The sequence below is a fragment of the Tursiops truncatus genome, chromosome 1, assembly GCF_011762595.2.
Source record: "Tursiops truncatus isolate mTurTru1 chromosome 1, mTurTru1.mat.Y, whole genome shotgun sequence".
NCBI lineage: Eukaryota > Metazoa > Chordata > Mammalia > Artiodactyla > Delphinidae > Tursiops > Tursiops truncatus.
Window position 1 is genome coordinate 73,194,131 of NC_047034.1, and position 24,955 is coordinate 73,219,085.

Sequence of the window (24,955 nt, forward strand, 5' to 3'; positions counted from 1 at the left end):
ACAACTCTGCCTGACTCCAAAAGTTGTGATCTTACCATTCTCCTAACGCTTCTTATAGAGTTTTGTTTTGCCTTTACAAAAACAAAACAAACAAAAGAAAGTTTTCCTCAATATTAATAGGTCTTATATGAAAATATAATGTCAAATAGGGTTTTGAAAAATTCTGCGTTAAGTTAAGGCAGATTTCTTTACAACATAATGTCCCAGAGCCTTGCGTGCCTAAATATACATTGTGTATTAGGAGTGGTAAAAGAATGGCTAAAGGATGCAAAGCTTCTGGAGCTTATTTGACCATGAAAGAGCATCTCTTCGAGAAGACAGTACTGCACCTTGATACTCTGCTTCCCTGTAGTTCTTCATGGGTTGTTGTTGTTGTTGTTGTTGTTGAAGGGTTGTCACTCTTGAATGAGGGAATTAACTGCTTTAGTGTGCTGGTTTTTCAGAGAACTAGTATGGTGGCCTTAGACTAGGTATATTTTAGAAACTTCACTGGTTCGGAGGCTGCGGTTTTTTTCCATATGAATCTTCTAAGGCAAATGGCACAGCTCATCCAGCTTGGCCCTCACCTTTAGTGAGTTCTCAGGAGGATAACTGTTACTGAGCTGCTGCCCCCACCTTCTTTCATCTAACGTTCTAGGAAGCAGGAGAGTAAGGTTTCAGCTTTGTGAGTGAGCAGAATCCCTTGAGCCAGGAGCAAGAAACCCTTCCTTTCTGTAAAGATGGTAGTATCACACTAAGAAATCTGTAAAGCCCCCCATTCTTTCTCTTCTGTGAGTCATGCAGGCAGACCTGGGGATCAGAGGCAAGAAGGAACAATACCTTTGATTTTTTTCGGTCCTTTAAAGATGATACATTAGTCTTGAAATTAAAACAAAACTTTGAGAAATTTGTCCTATGTTCTTTAAAGGCATAAAGGTTACCTGAATGGTGTGCACCACTAAACAGGTTGAGCTACCAGTGAAAAACGTTGAAAATATTTCCCCAAGAGAATAACATCTTTTGGAGGGAGGGGCACTTTTCTAACCACTCTTTAACATTTATATGGCTAGATTGATTGTTGCTATCAAATGGATTGAAGCAGTTAGTCATGTGTATTGTTACTGCCCTGGACAGGTTGGCTAGAAGACCCTATATTAGATTCTATGGAAATCTGATGTGAGTAGTATGACACTCTTCTCATGTAGTAGTGTCCATGAATAATTATTATGTTACTCTAATGCTCTTCTTTTCTCATTTTATAATTCAGTTAGTAAAGAATGCTTGCTGAGTTCCTTGTCTGAGTGCATTGTGAATTTGAAAGTTTTGCTTTCTTAAGAGTATATTAAATCCAGATATTTTCTGCCAAGTGAATGGAAACTAGAATATGGGTCTCTCTTTTTTTAATATATAAATTTATTAATTTTATTTATTAATTTTGACTGCGTTGGGTCTTCGTTGCTGCGCGCGGGCTTTCTCTAGTTGCAGCGAGCAGGGGCTACTCTTCGTTGCAGTGTGCGGGCTTCTCATTTCAGTGGCTTCTCGTTGCGGAGCACGGGCTCTAGGCACGCGGGCTTCAGTAGTTGTGGCTTGCAGGCTCTAGAGCGCAGGCTCAGTAGTTATGGCACACGGGCTTAGTTGCTCTGCGGCATGTGGGATCTTCCTGGACCAGCTCTCCAACCCATGTTCCCTGCGTTGGCAGGCGGATTCTGAACCACTGCGCCACCAGGGAAGCCCAGAATATGGGTCTCTTACTGCACTAGGATTCAGTCTTAAGTTTTCATTAGCCTCCATTTTTAACTCTTCACCTTCTGCTTGGAGAGCTATTTCCCAGTTGAGTTCTGTATAATGCATTAATATTTGAACTGAAAGCTTTCAAGGAGTATGGGTGACTGGAAAAGGATCTTTTACAGCTGTGCTTGCAGTGGACAGAGACATCTTAAAAATAGCAAGTGCAACTTTGAAAACCCTTGAGGGTTCAAGGGAATAGGATGTCTCTAGCTTAAATAGTGGTGTAAAATTTTTTTTTTGAGATTTAATAAATTATTATACACGAAGGGGTACCATCTGTAATGAACTGTTTTGACTGTTGCATTCATACTACCGAAGTCTTGATATATATCTGGTATTAAATTGTAGGTTCCCAGTTTTGTCAGAGACAGAGTGGTAGATGTCACAGAAGAGTATAACCAAGGTTAGAATCTGAGCAGTTTCTATTTCCAGATTAAACCTTCTATTCTGGCTGGCTGAATACCTGATAATATTCACAGGAGGGAGTAAAATATAATATGATAAAGTTGTATCAAAAATTAAAACTTAGAAGTGTCTCTAGTTATGTGTGACTTCTTTGCTGTCTTCTAGATTCAGTTTGGTTGAGAGTGTGAAGATGACTGTGTAAGGGGCACTTTTATGGTACAGAGGTGTATTGGAGGAGAACAGTGAGATTTTTACTCATTGTTTTATAGCTTTAAGAATTATCTGAAGAAGCCTTTGAAAGTGGTCATTTTAATTTTGTTGTTACTGGGGCTGCTTAGCACATCTTTCATGTGTTGCCTAGAGTGTCACATTAGGTTTTGCTGGTTATTCTGAAAAACTTTGCACTCTCTGTTGTTCTCCTTCAGAACCAACCATTCTTGGTGTTGTGCATACATTTAATTCTGGTGTCTGGATATGAGAAAATAGTCTAGTATTGGTACTAATCTTGGGGGTATTTTTACATAATTAGTTGAAATCTTTCCTTCTTTGGTTAAACTAGAGTTTTGGTCACTTTTAAAAGTATAGCTCTGCAGTTGGAAAGTCCTAGGTTCAAATTTCTACTTTGCTGCTTACTAGTTGTAAGACCTTTAACTTCTTTCTGCCTGGCAAATAGTAACTCTGTACCCATTAAAAAATAATTCCATGTTATTCCTCCCCTTAGCCCCTGGCAACCACTATTCTACTTTGTCTCTGTAAATTTGACTACTCTAAGGACTTCACGTAAGTAGAATCATACAATTTTTGTCCTTTTGTGTTTGGCTCATTTCATTTTAGCATAATGCCTTCAAGGTTCATCCATGTTGTAGCATGTGTCAGAATTTCATTCCTTTTTAAGGCTGACTAATATTCCATTATGTATGTGTGTGTGTGTGTGTGTGTGTGTGTGTGTGTGTATACACACACTTTACCGCGTTTTGTTTATTTGTTCATCTGTCAACGGACATTTCGGTTGTTTCCACCTTTTGGCTATTGTGTATGATGCTGCAGTGAACATGAGTGTACAGACATCTGTTTGAGTCCCTGCTTTAAATTCTTTTGGGTGTATACCCAGAATTGGAATTGCTGGATCATATGGCAATTCTATGTTTAATTTTTTGAGGAACTGTCATACTGTTTTCTACAGTGACTGTATCATTTACATTCCCATCAGCAGTGTACGAGGATTCCAATTTCTCTATGTTCTTATTACCAACACTTGGCTATTTTCTTTCTTTTTTTTTTAATTTTTGTTTTTATAAAAGCCATCCTAATTGCTATGGAGTGGTATCTCATTGTTTTGATTTGCATTTCTCTAATGATTAGTGATTTTGAGCATCTTTTTATGTGCTTATTGGTCATTCATATATCTTCTGTAGAGAAGTGTCTATTCAAGGCCTTGCCCATTTTTTAATTGGGTTGTTTGTTTTCTTCTTGTTGAGTGGTAGGAGTTCCTTATACTAGATATTAATCCTGTATCAGATATATGATTTGCAAATGTTTTCTCCCATTTTGTGGGTTATTCTTTTACTGTGTTGATAGTGTCCTTTGATGCACAAAAATTTTTAATTTTTTAAAAAATTGTTTATTTGGCTGCACCGGGTCTTAGTTGCGGCATGCGGAATCTTTCAGTTGCGGCATGCGGGATCTAGTTCCCTCACCAGGGATCGAACCTGGGCACCCTGCATTGGGAGCACGGAGTCTTAACCACTGGACCACCAGGGAAGTCCCCAAAATTTTTAATTTTGATGAGATCCAGTTTACTTTTTCTTTTGTTGCCTATTTTTTTGTGTTGTATTAAGAAATTTTTGCCAACTCCAATGTCATGAGCTTTTTCCTCCTCTGTTTCCTTCTAAGAGTTTTATACTTTTAGTTCTTACATTTAGGTCTTTGATCCATTTTGAGTTAATGTTTGTATATGCTCTAAGGTAAGGGTCCAGTTTTATTGTTTGGCATGTGGATATCCCATTTTTCCAGCACCATTTGTTGAAAAGACAGTCCCTTCTCCATTGAATGGCCTTGACACCCTTGTTGATAATCATTTGACCATATATGCAAGGCTTTATTTCTGGAGTCTCTGTTCTGTTCCATTCATCTGTATGTGTCTTTATGCCAGTACCACACTGTTTCAGTTACTCTAGCTTTGTAGTAAATTTTGAAGTCAGGGGGTGTAAGTCCTCTGACTCCTCTTCTTTTTCAAGATTGTTTTGGCTATTTGGGATCCCTTGAGATGCCATATGAATTTTAGACTGGGTTTTTCTGTTCACGTCCTTTTTTATTTTGGGCCAAACAGTATAAAACTAAACTGAATGGGATGCTGTTACTATAATGTGGCAGCTGATTCCTATCACGGAGAGTTTTAATTTCACCTAGCTCCTTGGATCACAGTATTTTTCTCTATGGTATTAGAAACAAGGTTACTCCAAATAGCTTTCGTTCTTGTAAATGTATTTGTTTGTTATGGTTGGAACATTTTATTTATTGTTAAAAGTTTGGTTCAAATTAAAAAAAAAATCAAGATACACAGTGAAAAGTTTTTCATCATTGTTTCTCACCTGCTTAGTTTTTTTGTTTGTTTGTTTGTTTGTTTTTGCTGTATGTGGACCTCTCACTGTTGTGGCCTCTCCCATTGTGGAGCACAGGCTCCGGACGTGCAGGCTCAGCGGCCATGGCTCACAGGCCTAGCTGCTCCGCGGCATGTGGGATCTTCCCGGACCGGGGCATGAAACCGTGTCCCCTGCATCGGCAGGCGGACTCTCAACCACTGCACCACCAGGGAAGCCCTCAGCTGCTTAGTTTTAAGCCCCATCATTGTTATTCCTTTCTTTTCTATCATTTCAGAGTTTTTTATATATATGCAAGCAAATGTGAGTTTATTTTTAGTTTTTCTTTTTACGCAAAAGATGGCATAGTTTTCCACGTCTTGCTTTTTTTCATTTAATAACATAGGAGATTTTTTTCAAATCTATATGTAGAGAATTTACTTATTCTTTAAATGAAAATTTTAAGGGTGAAAATCTTTTCATGGATACCAGAACTTCGTTGGGAAAGAATATTCGACTTTATGGCTGTATACCTTTCCTATTGCCTGCAGGTCTTGCTCTTTAATAACTTTCATTGCTATTATTCTCTTAGTCAGCATTGAGTAAACATAATTCGAGTACTGCTAGGTTATTAAACTTATTGTAGGAATGCTGATTACGTAGTTCATAAAGTCTGTTTGTAATTTCATCGGTAATCCTAAATCCCAAATTATGTCAGAAAATCCTAGGCCCTGATCAGTGATAACAGGGTTATTTTTCCATTTCCTGGAGTATAGACCCCAGGTGGTTTTCTCTCTCCTAGACTGGTTTGGTTTAAGAAAATGACAGTTAAAGAGAAAACTTGGGTCTCTTTTCCATGAGCTCTGTTTACTTTGTAACCACTTAAATCGGCTGGTTGTGGGGAACTGAAAAAGCCTGACCATTCATATATTCATATGAACATTCATAGGTATTAGGTGTTTATTGTACACCTATTGTGTAAAAGACATACACATAGGTGTTGTAGAGTATGTAAAGATAAATGATACAGCCTCAGTCCTCAAGAAGATACATAGTACAGAAGAGAAGACAGGTATTAAAATAACTGCAATACTAGATACAATGTATTTATAAATTAAGTAACCAGCATAGGAGGAACAACATATCAGCACCTTTTACAGCTTGGGTCAGAGTGTGAGTTAAGCTTACCAAATCCTGAAAATTCTATTTTCAAAACCTCTCTTTATTCCATCTATCTGTGTCTTTCCCAACTTCTGTTGTTTTAGTTTTAGCCATTGTAATTGTTTGCCCATGTCCATTTAATACCTTGGATATGTGGTTTCTTTGTTTTTGTTTTTTCTGGCTGCACTGTGCGGCTTGCAGGATCTTAGTTCCCCAACCAGGGATTGAACCCATGCCCACGGCACTGAAAGCTCCAAGTCCTAACCACTGGACCGCCAGGGAGTTCCCTTGGATATGTTTTTAGTAATAACTAACATTTACTGGGCTTTTCTATGTGCAGGCACCATTTTAAGCACTTCACATTAATTAACTTGTTTAATCCTCACAATACTCTAAAGGTAGACGTTGTCATCATTCCCATTTTACAGATTAAAAAAACTGAGGCACAGAGAGCTTAAGTGATTTGCCTAAGGTCACATACCTAGTCAGTAAACGAGCTGGGACACAAAATCAGGAAGTTTGACTGTTACGCTTAAATTCTTGAGTATTGGGGCTTCCCTGGTGGCGCAGTGGTTGAGAGTCCGGCTGCCGATGCAGGGGACACAGGTTCGTGCCCCGGTCCGGGAAAATTCCACGTGCCGCGGAGCGGCTACGCCCGTGAGCCATGGCCGCTGAGCCTGTGTGTCCGGAGCCTGTGCTCTGCAACGGGAAAGGCCACAACAGTGAGAGGCCTGTGTGCCGCAAAAAAAAAAAAAAAAAAAATTGTTGAGCATTATGCTGTACTCTTCGTGTGTGTGTGTGTATTATACAATGTTTGTCATTGTTTTAGTGGCTGTGCAATATTTCATTGTATGGATATATTTTAATTTGTACTTAATCTGTCCCCTCTGAGGAACATTTAGGGTGTTTCCAGTGTGTGGGAATACTGTCATAACCAGGGTTCCAGTGAAACATCTTACATACATCTTTATACATTTTAGTATATCTGTAGGTAAAATTCCTAGACATACAATTACTAGACCAAAGGGCATGCACATTTAAAATTTTGTTAGATACTAAATTATCTTCCAATAATTTGTATTTATATTTAATATATTCACACCAACAGGCTATGAGAGTTTCTAAAACAACTCAATTTAAATCTAAATTTGAGGGAAGTAGTGTGGCTGGACAGTGATGAGTACTGTCTTCAAGTGCCTTTGAAAGCACTTTTGTGCCTTATTAGAATTTCCTTCCTTAAATGCAGATATCTTTGGATTTTGATTATTGGCCATGTAACTGTAGCCAGTTGTTGGGAAGAGGGGTATGCATTTTAGAAGCAAATTTTACTTTTTTGAAATGTCCTTCAAACCTCTCAATTGTCAGTCTAAATGTAAAAGTTTTGACAAGTTGATTTCTTGTCACCACAATCTTTTAAAATCAGGACGACTTCAGGAATAAGGCGCATATATAGTTCCCAGCTGACTGTTCTCATGGAAACTCCTTACTGGAGTTCTTGTTAAACTCCCAGTAGGCAGAGGCAGAAAGCCAAACACTGCTAAATCAGCAGGGTTATATAGTTTTTAGGGAATGGGGATGTTAAGACAAATAAGACCAAATGCCTCTTACGACTCATTTCCTTTCCAACTAGTTTTCTGCTCATTGTTCAGTTATTTATCTTCTTCTTCATCGCATTTCTCTGTTTTTAGGGTGAAGGTGATTCGTTTTATTCAATAGATTTAAATTTTGTTTAGTGAACTTAGAACTTATTAGTAGGCCTTCACTTGCCCAGAGTAGAGGATTACCTTTGGTGGTACCATCACCCTACATACATTCTTTATTTTATCCCACATTCATGGCCTACTGGCAGCAGTAAAATGAAACAAACTTAGTTTTCGTACACATCCTTAAGCAGTGATAGGAAATTTGACTAATTCAAGGGTATGAGATGTGTTCAAAGTTACCATCTCCTTTGGAATTAAAAGAGCATTGGAGACTGTTTCATTAATTTATTATTGTTGGTGGTGATGTCTTGTTTAATTCCTACTCAAGAAGTCTGTCATTTTATTTCCAAGGAGCAAAACTTGTCTTTTAGGCCTGTTAATATCAGTTCTATTAAGTTTTGGATTACTATAATATTTCCTTCTGTTGACCAAAAGATTTAGATCCACTGCTGATCTTTATCTTCCTTATTGCTTGACACTGGTTTTGGGAAATGAAGAGGAACAGAAACTGGAAGCTCCAGATGTCTTATCATGAGTACTCCCTGTTTGTAGTGTAAGTCTAAATGAAGGCAACTGTGAATGGGGTTCTATTTTTTTTTTTAATAAATTTATTTTATTTATTTATTTTTGGCTGTTTTGGGTCTTCGTTGCTGAATGCGGGCTTTCTCTAGTTGCGGTGAGCAGGGGCTACTCTTTGTTGCAGTGTGTGGGCTTCTCATTGCGGTGGCTTCTCTTGTTGTGCAGCACGGGCTCTAGGTGCACAGGCTTCAGTAGTTGTGGCTCGCAGGCTCTAGAGCGCAGGCTCAGTCGTTGTGGCGCTCAGGCTTAGTTGCTCCGCAGCATGTGGGATCTTCCTAGACCAGGGCTCGAACCCGTGTCCCCTGCATTGGCAGGCGATTCTTAATCACTGCACCACCAGGGAAGCCCTGGGTTCTAATTTTAAGATGTTGGAAGCTTAAAGATTTTGATATTTGGGGTGAAATTTATTCTTGAAGTTTTCTTTTATCTCTTTTAGCTTAGCAAGAAATATCTTTAAACAAACCTTAATGAAGGAGAAAGGATTTCTCTTCCATTTACTAAGTAAAATTGATGGCTTTTTTTTTTTCACTTTCTTTTATGCTTTGGATAAAATTAGGTTAGGGTCACTTTTGAGACTTCACTTTTAAAGAGGTAATATCAGTAAAGAGCAAGTGCTAGTGTCTATCAGAGTAAACTCCATGGAGAGAAGAATTTTGCCTTATTCACTGTTGTAGCCCTTGCACCTAAAACAATTCCTGCCATATACTATGTAATTAATTTGTTGAGTGAACAGGAAGTAGAAAACTAAATTGTGATATCCCATAGTTGGCATTCTGTATACCATATAAGATGAATGAACTAGTTACATGTATCAACCTGGATGAATTATCAAAGGTAATGTTAAAAAAGTAAGTTGCAAAGTGATATACAAATGTATATTATATAATCCCATAAAAATTTTAAACTTGCAAAATGATATGTTTTATGTAGTTATACCTGCACACATAAAGTAAAAGTACTAAAAAACCCCACAGGGCTTCCCTGGTGGCGCAGTGGTTGAGAGTCCGCCTGCCGATGCAGGGGACACGGGTTCGTGTCCCGGTCCAGGAAGATCCCACATGTCGCGGAGCGGTTGGGCCCGTGAGCCATGGCCGCTGAGCCTGCACGTCTGGAGCTTATGCTCCGCAACGGGAGAGGCCACAACAGTGAGAGACCCGTGTACCGCAAGAAAAAAAACAAAAACAAACAAATTCAGTGTAGTGGTTACCTTTGGGGAAAGGAAGAGAGAAATAGGATTGGAATACTTAGCTTCAGTTTTGTTTTTTTTGCTTTATTTTTTTTTTTTTTGCGGTACGCGGGCCTCTCACTGTTGTGGCCTCTCCCGTTGCGGAACACAGGCTCCGGACGCGCAGGCTCAGTGGCCATGGCTCACGGGCCTAGCCGCTCCGTGGCATGTGGGATCTTCCTGGACCGGAGCAAGAACCCGCGTCCCCTGCATTGGCAGGCGGACTCTCAACCACGGTGCCACCAGCGAAGCCCTTAGCTTCAGTTTTATTTGTAATGTTATATCTCTTAAGCTAGTGTGATAAGTAAATGGTTGTTATATTATTCTCTACACTTTTTTGTGAATTTGAAGTGTTTAATAAAAGTAAATGAGAGGGCTTCCCTGGTGGCGCAGTGGTTAAGAATCCTCCTGCCAATGCAGGGGACATGGGTTCGAGCCCTGGTACAGGAAGATCCCACATGCCGGGGAGCAACTAAGCCCGTGTGCCACAACTGCTGAGCCTGCGCTCTAGAGCCCTCAATCCACAACTACTGAAGCCCACGTGCCTAGAGCCCTGCTCCGCAACAAGAGAAGCCACTGCAATGAGAAGCCCGCGCACCGCAAGTAAGAGTAGCCCCCACTCACGGAAACTAGAGAAAGCCCGCATGCAGCAACGAAGACCCAATGCAGCCAAAAATGAATAAATAAAATAAATAAATTGAAAAAAAAATAAATGAGAGGGGGACTTCTCTGGTTGGTGCAGTGGTTAAGAATCCGCCTGCCAATGCAGGGGACACAGGTTCGATCCCTGGTCTGGGAAGATCCCATGTGCCACGGAGCAACTAAGCCCATACACCACAACCATTGAGCCTGTGCTCTAGACCCCACGAGCCACAACTACTGAGCCCATGCACCTAGAGCCAGTGCTCCACAACAAGAGAAGCCACCGCATTGAGAAGCCTGCACACTGCAATGAGGAGTAGCCCCCGCTCGCCGCAACTAGAGAGAGCCCGCGCATAGCAACAAAGACCCAACACAGCTGAAAGTAAAATAAATAAATTTATTTTAAAAAAAAAAGTAAATGAGAAGTATAGATCAGGAGTCAGCAAAACTAAGGGCTGGTAGACCAGATTTTGCTTGCTGCTTGTTTTTGTCCAGTCCATGAGCTAAGAATTTTGAATGCTTTTTATGGTTTTAAATGTTTGAACAAAATCAAAAGAAGGATATTTCATGATATGTGAAAATTATAGAAAATTCTGATTTTGGTGTCCATAAATAAAGTTTCATTGGAAATTATCACCCTTATTACATATTGTCGATGACAGCTTTCACACTGCTACAATATCAGAGTTAATAGTCACAACAGAGATAAGGCCCTGGGCTTCCCTGGTGGCACGGTGGTTGAGAGTCCGCCTGTCGATGCAGGGGACATGGGTTCGTGCCTCGGTCCGGGAAGATCCCACATGCCGCGGAGCGGCTGGGCCTGTGAGCCATGGCTGCTGAGCCTGCGCGTCCAGAGCCTGTGCTCCGCAATGGGAGAGGCCACAACAGTGAGAGGCCCGCGTACCGCAAAAAAAAAAAAGGATATGGCCCTCAAAGCCTAAAATATTTACTGTCTGGCCCTCTACAGAAAAAGGCCAATCTGTGGTATAGATGAATTCTTTTCCTAGAATAATGGTGGTATAACTGGGCAGATGAGCTGCTATTTGGTGAATACTTGTAATAAGTTGGAGGTAGTTATCCCCAGATTGTGTTTTTTGAAAGAACATACAAATCAAAGAAAAGTCAGCCGGATGTTGACTTTCATGGAAGTTTTAAAAATGGTTGCCCAGGGACTTCCCTGGTGGTCCAGTGAGTAAGACTCGGTGCTCCCAATGCAGGGGGCCCTTGTTAGGGAACTAGATCCCACACGTGTGCTGCAACTAAGAGTTTGCGTGCTGCAACTAAGAGTTTGCATGCCACAACTAAGAGGTCCGCATGCTGCAACTAAAGAGCCCTCATGGCACAACAAATACCCCGCATGCTGCAACCCCACGTGCTGCAGCTAAGACCCAGCACAACCTAAATAAATAAATAGGTAAATAAATATTTTAAAATTTAAAAAAAAAGGTTGCCCAGTAGTAGTCTCATCTTCTTGAGTAAGTCTAAGTCTAATGTATTTTCCCCCTTTGAATCACTCCTTAACTTGCTTATTATTAAAGTTCCTGATAACCTTGGATATTTGACAGTTTTAAATACCTACCAGAGCTTTGTGATTTGGGATTGGTGTTTTGGTAGCTTATTGTTTATTATTTCCGACAATTTTCAGTAGAGCAGCAGCATTTTAAAGGAATGTAATATTTGAATATGCAAACATACAAAGTCACTGAAGTAGGGACATCTCTTTCAGTAATCCTTCTTTTACATTTAGGTGTATTAAACTTTGGCCAAGTGTTTAGTTTTGGGAACTTAACCTATATAGCAGTAGTGGTGTTTTGAATCCATTGCAGTTTAGTTGGTGTTTTTTAAAGACATAGTGCTAGGTCCCTACAGAAGAAATTTTTCTTATGCAGATACTTCCACTTCAGGGCAACATGATGTAATTTTGATTATTTGTAAAAACGTCATGACTTATTTCCCTGAGAAACGTTAATCTTTCCCTTGCACTCCATTGGGTAGTCTGAGACATTCAGCGCCAAAAGTCCAGTAATCCTATTTGAGGTAACTGTCTTGTTCACATTCTCCCCAGGTTACATAAGACTGTTCTGCTCTCATTATATTAGAAGAAACGGAAAAATAAAATCAGTGCTCTTCATTTTTTCTTCCTTATAAAAAGTGTTTTAAGCGATATTGTTTTAGTTTTCAAAGCCATAGCTACAGTATTTTTTATTCAACTGGAAATGTTTGGTTAATGAATTTTTCTTTTTTAAAAGACCCTTCAAAAAGGGATCTTAATACTGTTGCCTTGGATATAAAAAGCAATGAAGCATAAAATATCTGGTCTGATGACATTTTTTTTTTTTTCTTAAGAAATTTATGGATGTACAAGTAAGATATAGGAAGATCTTCTAAACTTCTCTGTAGTTAATATTTCAGTCAGTAGTAGGAATTGCTTTCTTGGTCTGAAAATATTCCGGTCCACTCTTACAGGTTCACAAGCTGTTCAGTTTTTATGATCCCTCCTACTTTCCTTTTTGTTTCAGATTATCCCTTTTATCTGCCCTACTTGTTGGAGCAGAGAATCCAGTTCCTGTTTGAGTGGGGTTTTTGCTTGGGGATAAGCAAACTGTCTTAGTGTTAGGAGCCAATATATTTCATACCTGATCTCATGCAGACCTCTTTAATGCTACTTAGAGATTTTCTTGTTAGAGGGGTTTTTGAAGGACCATTCTTTTTTTTTTTTTTTTTTGCGGTACACGGGCCTCTCACTGTTGTGGCCTCTCCTGCTGCGGAGCAGAGGCTGCGGATGCGCAGGCTCAGCGGCCATGGCTCACGGGCCCAGCCACTCCGCGGCAGGTGGGATCCTCCCGGACCAGGGCACGAACCCGTGTCCCCTGCGTCGGCAGGCAGACTCTCAACCACTGCGCCACCAGGGAAGCCCTGAAGGGCCATTCTTAACTTCCAAAATCAAAGGTATGAAAGTCTCAGTGAACAGGATATATATGACCCTAATCTCAGATGTGATTATCAATCTTAGAAAGCTTTGTAGGTAAAAAAGAATGAGTAATTGGAGCTGTGTGCTAAAGGAAGGACCTGAATACTGTCAACTCTCTTGAATTCAAGAGTAAATCATTGCATCATCAAGAAATATTTAGGTACTCATCTCCCTGCTCCTCAGATGTCTTGGTTCTGTACCTTTTGCACCTGATTTCTAGCAGCACTGAAGCAAGGAAATACTACCAAGCTTCTTGCCTATCAGTTTTTTTTTTAATTTATTTATTTTATTATTATTTTTTTGGCTGCGTTGGTTCTTTATTGCTGTGTGCGGGCTTTCTCTGGTTATGGCGAGCGGGGGCTATTCTTCGTTGCGATGTGCGGGCTTCTCATTGTGGTGGCCTCTCTTGTTACGGAGCATGGGCTCTTTAAAATATGTTCTCTGTATTTTCAACATTAAAATTGACAACCTCAGTAATAGTGACACTTTGGGCCGGATAATTCTTTGTTGCACGCAGGCTTCAGTAGTTGCAGCACGCAGGCTCTAGAGCGTGCGGGCTTCAGTAGTTGCAGCGCACAGGCTCAGTAGTTGTGGCTCGTGGGCTCTAGAGTGCAGGTTCAGTAGTTGTGGTGCACGGGCTTAGTTGCTCCCTGGCATGTGGGATCTTCCCAGACCAGGGATCAGACCTGTGTCCCCTGCATTGGCACGCGTATTCTTTTTTTTTTTTGCGGTACGCGGGCCTCTTAACTGCTGCGGCCTCTTCCGTTGCGGAGCGCAGGCTCTGGTCGTGCAGGCTCAGCGGCCATGGCTCACGGGCCCAGCCGCTCCGCAGCATGTGGGATCTTCCCGGACCGGGGCACGAACCCGTGTCCCCTGCATCGGCAGGCGGACTCTCAACCACTGCGCCACCAGGGAAGCCCGGCAGGCGTATTCTTAACCACTGCGCCACCAGGGAAGTCCCTCTGTTTTGGTTTGGGTTTTTTTGGTAAACTTTTTTTTTTAATTGAGGTGTAGTATAAATACAGAAAATGTTTTGTAAGGTGACCACCTAAATAGAGATATAGATTACCTCCACCCAGGAGCCTTTTTCATGCTCCCTCCTAGTCATTATCCTTCCCCACCCCTAAAGGTATTTGACACTATTACTTTTCTTACTTCCTCTGATAGTATTTGTGTTAAACTTCAGGGTTGAGGTTGTTGGTAACACTAGCCACAGACCTCTTTGAGAGTAAAATCATGTTGGTGGTGTTCACTCTAATCTAATGGTTCTTAACTGGGAAGGATTTTGCCCCCTACAGGACATTTGGCTGTGTATGGGGACATTTTTGGTTCTCAAAACTGGTGGTGGTGGTACTACTACTGGCGTCTAGTGTGTAGAGGCCAGAGTAAGCATCCTACAGTGCACAGGACAGACCCTAGGACAAAGAATTATCTGGCCCAAAGTGCCACTATTACTGAGGTTGTTAATTTTAATGTTGAAAATATAGAGAACATACTTTGAAGATATTTAAATTTGACAATCAGACATTTACCACTTTTCTCTTTCCAAATCTTTCCTTTTATGTTGGCCTCCATTTATCTCATTAGTGTTATATGAGGTGGTTGTCCTGAAATTCTAGTAACTGGTTGTCTCATAAGTGTACCAAGATTGTCACAGATTGAAGTGAATTCTTAACTTGCCCAGTCAGGACAGTAGGTTAGATTCCAGAGCAATTTCTCCATCTCTGATCATTAATGGATAGTTAGATCTAGTTCTAGCATAGCCTGTTGAGCAGAGGAATTCAGTGTGGTAATTATTAAAGTAGAGGATAGATTTTTAAAGTTTATGGAAGTTGTGTAGCTGTGATAATTTATTTTATCTTAGATTCTTCCTTGTTGGAGGCTCTTTTTTTTTTTTTTAATGTCTATTTATTTGGCTGCGCCAGGTCTTAGTTGTGGCACGAGGGATCTTCATTGTGGCGTGCAGGATCTTTTAGTTGCGGCATGTGGGCTCTTAGTTGCAGCATGCAGGGATCTAGTTCCCCGACCAGGGACTGAACCCAGGCCCCCTGCATTGGGAGCTCAGTCTTAACCGCTGGACCACCAGGGAAGTCCCTGGAGGCTCTTTTAAAATCAGAGATTGAATGGAACATGAGCATATAGAGGGTAGCTCTGTGTGTGTGTGTGTGTGTGTGTGTGTGTGTGTGTGCGCGCGTGTGCGTGCGCGCGTGTGTGTTTATATAATATATGCGTTATAGGCATTGTCTGTGATTTAGTGATAAAGCTAAGAGCAGTCTTTACAACAGAAGCGAAAGATGAGAAGCTTAATGCAGAGTAAAATATCTGAAGCTTTAAGCAAAGCTGCTCATAGACTAGGAGCTCTCCCCTTTGAAAACTAGAGAGGGAGAGACACTGGTGGATAACCTAGTCAGAAAGAATCCATGTGCTTAGAAAATCTATGGCAAAATGTTAATTTGACTAGTAAAACATGTCTTTTCTCTGTGGCACATAGTTGATGACAGGTGTTTAGGATGTTTGGGTTGAAATTTTTGTTCGTCTGTTTGTTGATTTTAGTTTTTTGGCTGTGCCACGTGGCATGCGGAATCTTAGTTCCCTGACCAGGGATGGAACCCATGCCCCCTGCAGTGGAAGCGTGGAGTCTTAACCACTGGACTACCAGGGAAGTCCCTTGAGTTGCATTTTTATTGTCAGATGTGTGTGAACATTTAAATGTAACTTGTCTGAAAAGAACTTGGCACCCCTATAAAGGTACAGGGAAGGTACAGATAGGAGAGAATGAAAACAGCAGTCAAGTATTAAGAAATGAGATGTTCTCAGGCCTGGTCCCTAGGAATCAATAGCATGCTGCTGATACAAGGATGAGAATAAGTTAGGGATTTGAGACTATAGTATTTATTTATTTATTTAAAATTAAATTAATTAATTAATTAATTTATGGCTGCATTGGGTCTTTGTTGCTGCGCACGGGCTTTGTCTAGTTGCGGTGAGCGGGGGCAACCCTTCGTTGCTGTGTGTGGGCTTCTCATTGCGGTGGCTTCTGTTGCAGAGCATGGGCTCTAGGCGCGTGGGCTTTAGTAGTTGTGGCACACAGACTCAGTAGTTGTGGCTTGCGGACTCTAGAGCGCAGACTCAATAGTTGTGGCGCACAGGCTTAGTTGCTCCATGGCACATGGGATCTTCCCGGATCAGGGCTCAAACCTGTGTCTCCTGCATTGGCAGGTGGATTCTTAACCACTGCGCCATCAGGGAAGTCCCTGAGACTATACTAGTTAGATACCTTGTGGATCCCCCTGGAGTTGCTTTGTTTTTTGGAAGAGAATTATTATTTTGTAGTTGTTAAATACTAACTTAATGCTCTAGATGATTTTCATGTTTCTTTTTCCTAGGGATAGACAGTGAAATTCCCCAGTGCCCTTGGGAGGGTAAACCATCCTCATAGAAAAGACTGGTCTAGGAACATTTTATGTCTCATGAGAGATGAAATAGTGGATGTAATTTGCTTCTTCTATATGCTGATTAAGTCACTGAGAGTAGGGTATAAGAGTAACTTTTTATTATTTGCAGAACTTGAACAGTAGAGATGTTTGTCGTCTCTACAATTTTTTTTTTTTTATGGCCTCACCACGTGGCTTGCAGGATCTTAGTTCCCCGACCAGGGATTGAACCTGGGACCTGGTAGTGAAAGCACCCAGTCCTAATCGCTGGACCACCACAACAATTTTATTTCCTATAAACCCAGGACGGAACACATTGAGGAATACTACTTTGAAAAAAAAAACAGTACTCCTTAATTTAGATACTATCTCAGAACAGGAAATCTTGTTCTCATTTTCTTTAGTACCTGTGTAAGAAGACCCAGTCCATATTCTGCTGTATCTGTGTAGTTAGTTTTTATTTGCTTTAACCAAATTTTTAATAAATACATCCTCCCAATTAGTGGTAGATACTTCAGTATCATCAATCACTAATTTATAACTCTGAAGTAATTGAAGACTGATTTTTTTCCCCATTAAAATAAGAATTATTCTGTTTTACTTAATGAGCATAAATCACCTGTTTTTAAAGACTAAATCAGTGCATTATTCTGGAAGTAATTCCCAATTTGTGCATCAAGCTTGGGACAGCAAAATGGTTTTCTTTGTAGTACTGCTTGATTGCATGTACTATTTCTAAATATGTGGAGAAGAACTCCCATGCCTTAAGAATTAACTTCTCATTTTGATTATTTGAGCTTATCTACACTTAATAAAAAAATGGAAGCTTATTGATCATATGAATGGGGTTCTACTCTTCTTTGATCTGATTGTTACTGTAATAGTAATTTCGAAATCATGAGCTGATTTCTCCAAATAGACTAGACCCGCTGAAAACAGAACTATAAGGAGTTTGCAGGAGAGGACTAACAGCTATGCAGCTTGGGTTTTTAGCTTGGGATTTTTAACTTTAGCTTGGTTTTGGGGGGTTTTTGTTTGTTTTGTTTTTTTGTTTGCTTTTGACACCAATAAATAGCTTGTGAATTTTATACAAAATAATCTTAGGTGTATGTTAAAATTTTTAAGTTGGCTTTTTTAAAAAAATAGATTTTTATGGTGGGTGGGGGTAAAAAAAGAAAAACTAGATCTTATTTTTTAACCTTAGCAGTGGTTCTGATTTTGATCCATTTGTTCTCTGAGCCCAAGGATATTATATCAAAACTGGCACAGGGCTTCCCTGGTGGCACAGTAGTTGAGAGTCCGCCTGCCGATGCAGGGGACACAGGTTTGTGCCCCAGTCTGGGAAGATCCCACATGCCGCCGAGCGGCTAGGCCTGTGAGCCATGGCCGCTGAGCCTGCGCGTCCGGAGCCTGTGCTCTGCAACGGGAGAGGCCACAACAGTGAGAGGCCTGCGTACCGCCAAAAAAAAAAAAAAAAAACTGGCACAAAAAATTTAGCAAATTACTTATAAAATTTGTAAAGAGCAGAGATGGGGAACTAAATAGTTTTTGTAAATTTGTTTCTGATATTGCTGAGGTTTTTAAAAAAGTATTTGATTCTCTGAAGTTCATATTTGTCTTTTAGGAGTACCTTCCAGCTTTTAGTTATAATTAATTTGAATCTTGTTTCCTGATAGATAATCACCTTTTTCCTCACGATGATTATTACCCTTTATAATTTGACCTTCCCAGATGTTTATCTATCAGATGTCTTTTGTACATATCTAGATTGTATATGTTTATTAGCCTTTCAGAAGAAGTCCTGGATGAAGTCTTCTAGGATTAGAAATCAAAGAGTTTGTATTTTTTACTTCAGTTGTATTTGGCTGATATTTTCTTTAGTCCAGTGGCATAGAATGGAGATTGGCACAGCAAGCATAGTGAACTGGGCTCTTGAGTTTTGGCCAAGAAATGCTGAAGTCATCATGCTGTAGTGGACCAAGTGTGGACATTGGAGCCAGCATCTACTGAATGAGTTAGCTGAATGACCGACTTCATTCAAATTTCTTAATTTTACCAAGTTAGTTTCCATATCTATAAAACGGGGAAAGGACCTCACTTTTCTGGTTTGTTGCGTGGATTAAATAAATATTTAGTGTGTTAAATACTCAGTGAATGTTAGATCTTTTCTTTTTCTTAAAGAATTTGATATTCTTCAGAGCATCACAACTTGGATAACATTTACCAAGGAGTATTTCTAAATTTAAAGTTTTCAGTTTACACAATTAAATACCTTTGGTTTTGGATGATGATGATTTAGCTGAAAAGAGCAGGGTCACTGGCTACCAGATAGTTGTTAATTTTTGAGGATCTGAGGAAAAATACCTGTTGGTTTGAGAGCATCTCTGGTACCTCTGGACTACTAATCAGTTTAATATAAAGGCAGGCATTGTAGTAAACATAGTATACTGTCTTAGCCTGTACACTGTTGGAGAATTAACTCTTTGCTAAAGGTAATCACTCCCGACAGCTTAACTGTATCTAAGCCTTTTATGTTATCTTAAACACTGATAACCAGTGTTTTTTAAAAAATTTATTTATTTTAATATTTATTTGGCTGCGTCAGGTCTTAGTTGTGGCGGCATACAGGGTCTTCACTGCAGCATGCAGGATCTTTCGTTGCAGCACGCGGGCTCTCTAGTTGTGGCACACGGGCTGACCAATGTTTAAATGCAGTCAAATGTATGGATTTAAATGGGCATGACCTCTGAATGATTGTTAAAAGATGGACAGTCTTCCCTACCCTGATTAAACATGAAACTAGTGAACTTCAGTTTGAAATTCATAGTTGGTCTCTTGTGGAAATGTGTTAAGAGAAAAATTGATTATTTCCTTTCCCGCATTTATCACAGACATCATGTTTTCCTTTATCTCCTAGAATGATAGTATCTAGATCTGGAGACCTCTGATGGGCTCCTATTAAGTACAGCTTATTGTGACTGAGGTGGTACAACATCAACCACTTGAAGCTTAGCTTGGTGTAGATGTAGATGTAGGGTTTTCCTTTGTAGTTTGTAAATTATTGAATGTCTTATGCCAGTGATCAATACTACCTATTTCAGATTTAGCTCAGTATTCCTTTTCTGAAAATTGAAGTTAATATTAGATTGCTCAGGAAAACTTTTATTTACAAATTAGTATCTTTGGGTAGGGTGTCAATTATTTTTCTCTTCTCTAGACTCTAGAAGCTTTAATATTTGGGCAAAACAAGAGTTTTGTAGGAGATTCTTTTTTTTTAAGGCATTTTAAACATGTTTATTTATTTGTCTTAGTTGCGGCATGCGGGATTTTTTTTTTTTTTTTTAGTTGCGGCATGCGGACTTCTTAGTTGCGGCATGCATGTGGGATCTAGTTCCCTGACCAGGGATCGAACCCGGGCCCCCTGCATTGGGAGCATGGAGTCTTACCCACTGGACCACCAAGGAAGTCCCTTGTGAGAGATTCTGATGGAATAAGTACAGTTATGATTTGAGTTTCAGAGGCCCAAATGAGGCAGGTATTTGGGTGATATATTGATAAGAGGTATCAATTGAAAAGTAAGGAAATCTCTCCCCTGCCCCCATCATTCCCTGTTACTGTTTATAAAGATTATTTTCTTGCAGAGATCCTAGAGTAAAGGTCCTCCAGCTAGGAGACCGCCAAAACAGTTACACTGCCTTACCTCCTCTTCGGTTGTCTTGGATTTCTTTCCCACCGCTTTCTGACCCCTAATCAGTACTCTTGGGAAATACAAACTCCTTATAAAGTGATTGGAGACATTTGTTCTAAAACGAAAAAAATGTTAATTAGGAGAAATTGTTGTAAAATATATATTACAAGGGCCTAAGCCATTTTTTTAAGCCATTTTTATAGTTTGCATGTACTGTTATGACTACTTCGCTGTGAAACCTTGCTATATGATTTTTGTTAGATGTGGTTTCAACTGCCCTGAGTGGTGTGAATTGATAGGGCTAAAGAGCTAACTACCTGTGAGACAGCTTCAGGAAAAAAATCTTTAGTGAATTTATCTAGTCTCTTATCAGTGTCTGTTCCCTAGCACTAGCAATAAGGGATAAAGAAAAGGAGCTTGGTTGCCAATATGTCTTCATTTTTTGGTAATTTGGGGTTTGGTATTGATGCTGTGATTTCCTGTCTTGGATGTTGGCTTTGGAAACTAAACAGTTAAAGCATCATGATTTGAGAGGAAACTGGCTCTCATGAATGAAGGCAAAGTTTGGCACTAGTCCAGAATAATGGGGGTGATAGTTAGGGTGGGGAGACTGACTTTTGTACCACAAATGACTTTTAAAAATTAAGAGATAATTCCATGTCCTGAGGTTATAAACCGGCTACAGCTGGTTTTTATCCCCCCCACCCCGCTCCTGCCCCCGCTAGGCATCATGGGTAAAAGTAAGCATCCCCCTGTTTCTTTTGTTTAATATAACAGTACGCCATGTGATTGGCAGGGCAGTGCCCGCTTGGAGACCGGGTTTGTGCAGGTCTCCCAGGGGGGCTGGCACGTATGAGGCCTCCCCTGTGCAATAGAAAGAGCTTCTCTTACGATAGAAGAGAGGAAGGGAACCCCCCCAAAAAAACAAAACAAAACAAACAAACAAACCTAAACCCATCTCTTATTCCTTTTTTTCCTCCTTTTTCTGTTTCCTCCCCTTTCTTGTCTCCAGCTTTCCTGGCAGCTAAAGGAGGGAGCAGAAAAATGTATACCTGTAAGTACATTTAACTGTCTTGCCCGCTCCACCCCCCGCCCATTTCCCCTTTTTCTAAAAGCAGAAACTCAGTTCTTCACAGCCTTTTCCTCACTATGTGTAGAAGGTGATACGCTGAGGTTTCTGATGGGGTTGAAGTAATAAGTACTGTTGCTTTTAAAAATTTGTTGCAGGATAATTGTTTCTCATACAAAGCTCCTTTTGGTTTGGATCCTCAACCCTTCTACTTCATCCTTTTGCTATAATGGTCTCTGGATTCTAGTTTTCTTCGAGCTGAAGCTGTGAGAGGAATGTTATGCTAAGGTCTTCTTTTTCTTTTTTTAAATTTCTTTTGTCTGTAGCAGTGATGGTTCTAGCTCCCCCTTATCCTCACTACCCACCCCCCCTTCCCGTGTCAGCTCCGATGCTGCTCTGTGAATGGAGTCAACCAGCTGACTGAGTGCTGGCATCGTGCCAGGGGCTGCAAAGCAATGAGAATGTGCGCGCACTCGCATGTGTAAGTGTGTACAGAACACAAAGGGAAAAGCCTGCAGTCTAGGAAATCACAGGCTATTATATAAGGAAGTCTGCGTCATCTCTGCTTACTTGTGCTGATGGACAAGGAACAGGGGGAGGGCAAGAAAAATACCCTTTTGATGTATATACATACACACACTTTTTTCCTTCCTGTCTTTATTTAAAAAAAACAAAACAAAAAAACACATATTTCTGTTGTGGCAAAATGAGACAGGGCTTCTCTGTCCAGGTGGTAGTGACCTTGTTCCTAGTGAAGTGTAGTAATAACTCTTCTGGGAGGTGAAGCAGTTTCTTCTGAGTCTCTTCTTCCTGCCCCGATTCGGAGGTGTGTGTGCTTGAGGAAGAGGGGTGACTAGAAGAGAAATGCCTCCTGAATTTAACAGCTATAATTTGTTAGATACTTTTTTCTTTTTTTCCAGACTGTTTCTAATCATTCAGGATTGCCAAGGGTACGGGGTGAGGTGGGGAGGTGCTCTTTTTTTTTTTTTCTTTTAGAAACTTATTTATTTATTTTTGGTTGCGTTGGGTCTTCATTGCTGCACATGGGCTTTCTCTGGTTGCAGCAAGTGGGGGCTACTCTTTGTTGCGGTGCGCGGGCTTCTCATTGCAGTGGCTTCTCTAGTTGCGGAGCACGGGCTCTAGGCCCGTAGGCTTCAGTAGTTGTGACTCGCAGGCTCTAGAGCACAGGCTGAGTAGTTGTGGCGCACGGGCTTAGTTGCTTCGCGGCATGTGGGATCTTCCCAGACCAGGGATCGAACCTGTGTCCCCTGCATTGGCAGGTGGATTCTTCACCACTGCACCACCAGGGAAGTCCTGGGGGAGGTGCTCTTAAGGAGAAGCAAAAGGCCAGGTAATAGAGCAAATACTATCTATTAGCTATTCCTTTGAGTCCTCTCCCTCTTTTCTCTTTATTTCTTGTTTTTGTTTTATTTCGTGTATTACAGAAGTGCAGTAGTCTCCCCCTGCCATCTGCTGCAGAGTTAGGATTGTTCAAAGGGAAGGTCAAACAGCATGTGAAAGGAAGGAAAAATGAAAGATCTAAGCTTCCAGACATTGCAAGTGTTACGATTTTGGGATTCAGTTGGAGTGATTGTATCTTTAATTGGTCGTTAAGAGCTCATTTAGAAATTGTATTTCAATTTACCACTAATTTACCATGGTGCCTTTTTTCCTAGTTTCTTAATTTCTCTTTATGTGCTTCTTAGGTGTGTTAACGTATATATGAAACAGCTCTTGTGTTAAGTGGAAATGTAAAATAAAGTGTGTTAGTGAATAAAAGAAGGTCATACTGTTAACAGTCATTTTATGTAAGTTTATTTTTGCTCCTGTCTATTTGGAGTAATGATGCTGATGTGCAGTAAGTGGGTAGGGAGAGTTTAGAGTAAGAGAGAACTTTTGAACTAGTTTATCCTATAATAAGGTTTGTCATGCTGCAGTCAAGAGGAAGTCCCTTAATTCAGTCTTTTTGACTCTTTATGTTATGGCCCATGAATTTGTGTTCTTGCCATGTTTTCACAAACAACAATCTTTGAATATACTGTGTATATTTTTCTCTTTGATATGTGAGTGTTGATACAAGTGTGAGGAGGTGCATATGAAGTTGTACTTTAAGGGTTGCTGGTTGGGACTTAGAAGAGTGGCTGGCCTGCTTATTCCCTAGGCTGCCCCCAGTTATTTCCCCACCACAAGTAGCTGGATCTCACTCTTCCAAATGTCCATTTTGATTAAGGGAGATTTTTTTCCCCTGTCAGTTGAATACTAAAGACAAAACAGCAACAGAGACCAGCCTAGCTCAAACCTAAAGGCTAGATAAAGATTCATTCCAAGTTGTGTGATTCCCTAGTTCTTGGAAGTAATAATTACCTTTTTGAGTTGATATTATCCTCTTATACTATTGGGTTGGCCTAAAGGTTCGCTCAGTTTTTTCCGTAAGATGGCTCTAGTAGCACTTAGTTGTCTTCAACTTCATTCAAAACAGTTTTGTTAGATTGTATGTGACAGCTGTCATATCAACGTGAATTTAAAAAAAGACATCAAAATTGGTGAATTTTTGTGTAGCCATTTTAATGTTGAAAATGGAAGAAAAAAGCAACATTTTTAGTATATTATGCTTTATTATTTCAAGAAAGGTAAAAATGCAACTGAAATGCAAAAATAGATTTGTGCAGTGTATGGAGAGGTGCTGTGACTGATCGAATGTGTCAAAAATGGTTTGCAAAGTTTCGTACTGGAGACTTATCGCTGGACGATGCTCCACAGTCGGATAGACCAGTTGAAGTTGATAGCGATCAAATCGAGATATTAATTGAGAACAATCAACGTTATACCACGCGGGAGATAGCCGACATACTCAAAATATCCAAATCAAGCGTTGAAAGTCATTTGCACCAGCTTGGTTATGTTAATTGCTTTGGTGTTTGGGTTCCACATAAGTTAAGTGAAAAAAAATTTCTTGACCGTATTTCCACATGCGATTCTCTACTTAAACGTAATGAAAATGTTCCATTTTTAAAACAAATTGTGATGGGCGATGAAAAGTGGATACTGTACAAGAATGTGGAACAGAAGAGATCGTGGGGCAAGTGAAAGGAACCACCACCAACCACACCAAAGGCTGGTCTTCATCCAAAGAAGGTGATGGTGTGTATATGGTGGGATTGGAAGGGAGTCCTCTATTATGAGCTCCTTCCGGAAAACCCAGCGATTAATTTCAACAAGTACTGCTCCCAGTTAGACAAACTGAAAGCAGGACTCGACAAAAAGTGTCCGGAATTAGTCAACAGATAATGCAAGACCACATGTTTCTTTGATGACCAGGCAAAAACTGTTACAGCTTGGCTGGGAAGTTCGGATTCATCCACTGTATTTACCAGACATTGCACCTTTGGATTTCCATTTATTTTGGTCTTTACAAAATTCTCTCTTTTTTTTTTTTTAAATTTATTTATTGATTTATTTATTTTTGGCTGCATTAGGTCCTCGTTGCTGCGTGGGCTTTCTCTAGTTGCGGCGAGCGGGGGCTACTCTTCATTGTGGTGCACAGGCTTCTCATTGTGGTGGCTTCTCTTGTTGCAGAGCACAGGCTCTAGGCATGCGGGCTTCAGTAGTTGTGGCACGCAGCCTCAGTAGTTGTGGCTCGCGGGCTCTAGAGTGCAGGCTCAGTAGTTGTGGTGCATGGGCTTAGTTGCTCTGCGGCATGTGGGATCTTCCCGGACCAGGGCTCGAACCCGT

The 24,955-nt window shown here is 40.4% G+C and overlaps 1 protein-coding gene across 4 annotated transcripts in view; it reads left to right on the forward strand.

The window, feature by feature from the left end:
• The window catches only part of GATAD2B (GATA zinc finger domain containing 2B), an 83,972-nt gene that overhangs the window by 8,076 nt on the left and 50,941 nt on the right, over positions 1 to 24,955 (forward strand). Inside the window, exon 2 of one of the 4 annotated variants that reach the window (XM_073807198.1) lies at positions 2,894 to 2,952. The exons of 2 other annotated variants lie outside the window; for them this stretch is intronic. The gene's annotated coding sequence lies outside the window, so the exon portion shown is untranslated. Of the gene's footprint in view, positions 1 to 2,893; positions 2,953 to 21,187; positions 21,209 to 24,955 lie in introns of those variants that run through there. One more of the 4 variants, XM_033858562.2, reaches the window with a different exon arrangement.